This window comes from Nannospalax galili, unplaced genomic scaffold, assembly GCF_000622305.1.
Source record: "Nannospalax galili isolate Female #2095 unplaced genomic scaffold, S.galili_v1.0 scaffold346, whole genome shotgun sequence".
NCBI lineage: Eukaryota > Metazoa > Chordata > Mammalia > Rodentia > Spalacidae > Nannospalax > Nannospalax galili.
In genome coordinates, this window is record NW_008357637.1 from 7,845,300 (window position 1) to 7,848,466 (window position 3,167).

General features: G+C 37.8%; 1 protein-coding gene across 1 annotated transcript in view; it reads right to left on the minus strand.

The window, feature by feature from the left end:
- Positions 1–3,167, minus strand: part of Pde11a (phosphodiesterase 11A) — a 456,708-nt gene that overhangs the window by 147,303 nt on the left and 306,238 nt on the right. The window lies entirely within an intron of this gene.

The window sequence follows — 3,167 nt, forward strand, 5'->3', positions numbered from 1 at the left end:
AATGTACAGAACAAAGAGAGAATTCTGATAGCTGCAAAAGAGAAATAACAAGTCACATGTAAAGGAAAACCCATTAGGATCACAGCTGAGTTTTCAATGCAAACTATGAAAGCCAGAAGAGCCTGGACCAAAGTATTCCCAGTGTTAAATGACCACAGATGCCCACTCAGATTACTATATCCAGCCAAAATGTCTACTATGGTTGAAGGGGAAAGAAAAATCTTCCATGACATAAATAGGCTGAAGGAATTCTTGTCCACAAAGCAGCCCTTCAGAGAGTTCTGGGAGCAATACAAAGAGCTGAAGAAAGGAATGACTATACCCAAGGCGTTGCAGAAAGAATTCCAACGAGGGTATAACAGGGTAAAATACAGCTATAGCAAGAATGTAAGAAAATACTACAGGACTTCAAGACCCAAATTAACCCCAACTCATTAATAGTAGGGGACTTCAATATGCCACTATCTCCATTAGATAGGTCAATGGGCCAGAGACTTAACAGAGAGACATCTGAAATAAACAAAACCATATATGAAATGGACTTAACAGATATCTACCGAGTATTCCACCCAAACACCAAAGGACATACTTTCTACTCAGCACCCCATGGAACTTTCTCCAAAATCACCAAACTCTGGTGCACCCAATTTCATAAAAAACAATACTACAGGACTTTAAGACCCAGATTAATCACAACTCATTAATAGTAGGGAACTTCAGTACCACACTGTCTCCATTAGATAGGTCAACAGGGCAGAGAGTTAACAGAGTGACACCTGAATTAAACAATACCATATATTAAATGGACTTAACAGACATCTACATCCACTTCCCATAGCCCCCTGCCACTAGAGCCCTTATACTCTGTTATCTCTGCTACAGTCTGCTGTGCTGTCAGCACCCCCAGCCATTCCCCACTACTTGCCCTTCTGGTGAATCTAGTCAGCCTATCTAGAGGGCTTTGTTTTAAGAGGGTCAGCTTTCCTCATCTAGCAGAAATCAGTTGTCAATATTCCTTTAGATAAGACTGGGATCTGCTATTCATTTTCCAAGTTTTATGCTGGGTTACTATCTGGGAGTCCCTTTGGCCACCCTGGCCAACAACTCAAAAGAAGGTATCTCCTATCTGGCATTGTTGCTTGTTATGTAGCCTTTAGCTATGCATATAGACTCTTAAGAAATAAGCTAATGAAATGGAGATCTTTTTTAAAAGGTTAAAACTTCATTTACTTTTATGTCTTACAGGGTTTATACTGAGTACAGTATTGTATAACTGTAATAATTCAACTGTAAACCTAAAAATTTTCAGCCAGTTTTGAAAGAGATGCATCTTAGCTCTGGAAATTGTTATTGAATATGTCAATGCTGTTGTAGTGAAGTGAAATGCTTTTTCTAGGTATGTGGTTATTAAATAAATAATTTAAGAAATATTTATTATTTTTCTTTTATGTGTATTCGTGTATTGCCTGTATGTAGGTAAGTGCACCGGTGTCGTGCAGTGCCGGAGGAGGACAGAAGAGGCTGTCGGATCCCCTGGAACTGGAGTTATGGACAGTTATTAGCTGCCATGTAGGCTGGAGAGATACCTCAGCGGTTAAGAACACTGATTGTTCTTGCAGAAGACCTGGGTTCAAATCCCAGCATATTGTTTTTAAAACTTGCTGTTCCCTAAAAAAGCAAAAGCAAAACCAAAACAAATTCAAGCTGCAATTTAAAATCTCTGCCACTAGGTGGTGCTCAGCTAAGCTTTTAGCATACGACTACGGCACATGAGCTTCCCTTTGTTTAAATCAGTTTTTTCCCTTTATTATTAAAAAATATAACTTTTATGTACTAAGGCATCCTGCTAATTTAAAACTAGTTTCTTTTCTTTTTCTAGTTTTTATTGAGGCGTAGTAGTTTTGGTACATTTCAGATTTAATTCTGCATCATATATATATATATTATAGATAGATAGATAGATAGATAGATAGATAGATAGATAATGATAGATAGATGATAGATAGATGATAGATGATAGATGTATATATGTAGATAGATAGATAGATAGATAGATAGATAGATAGATAGATAGATAGATAGATAGATAGATAGATAGATAGATAGATTCCAAGTCTGTGACTTGTCTATTAGTTTTTTGATCATTCACTTGTTTTTAGGAGGTCTGCTGCCCAGAATATTCTCCTGACTCTGAGTAGCTGGGACTCCCTGCATGTGCTATTGCGTCTGGTTATTCTTTTAATGAGTCTTTTAATGAACTGAAGTTTTAAATTTAAAATTGTTGTTGGTGTGTGTGTGTGTGTGTGTGTGTGTGTGTGTGTGTATCTTGCACTATCTTCCAGAACTTCATTGCTCATCTTTTATGCTCAGGCCTATGATACACCTGAAACTAATTTTGAGTATAGGACACAATTAAGACTCCAGAAAAAACACACCTTGGGTTTTTTCTCAGGATTGCTAAATTTTCATTTATTTTATCTAATTTGACAAAGAAAACAATACAGAAGCTTTTGGGTTTGGCTTTTGAATCTTCTTGTGAGAGTTCCAGTTTCCTTTCATATGACTCAAAACCAGTAAAGAGACAGAGGAGGATTTTGGCTCAAAAATATTTTTGTTTGTTTTGCTTTTTTGAGAGATCCCAAGCTGTCCTGGAACTCATGATATAGCCAGGCTAACCTCAAACTGATGTTCCTGCTTCAGTCTCCCAAGTGATGGAACTCCAGGTATGAATTACCACTTCAAACCTTCAACTGTAGTTGGAGAGGTGGCTCAATTGTGAAGAGCACTTGCTCTTGCAGAGGACTGGGGTTCAGTTCCCAGTCCTCACATGGTGACTCACAGCTGTCTGTAGCTCCATTTCTTAGGGGATCCCATGCCTTCTTCTGGATTCTGTGGGTACCAGATCTGGATGTGATACATATACAATACCACACACATAAAATAAAAATAAATAAATCTTAAAAGAAAATATTTCTGCCACCTACAAAAAGATATATCCCCATGGGATGCACAAGAAGGAATTATCACCCACTGCTCTACAGTGGTGAGCTTGCTGGTAAAAAAAAAAAAAAAAAAAAAAAAAAAAAACCGGGGATGAGGAAAGAGCCACTGTCCCTTTTAAACCCCCCCGCAAAAAAAACCCAACCAGGGGGGCGAAATTAACAAAA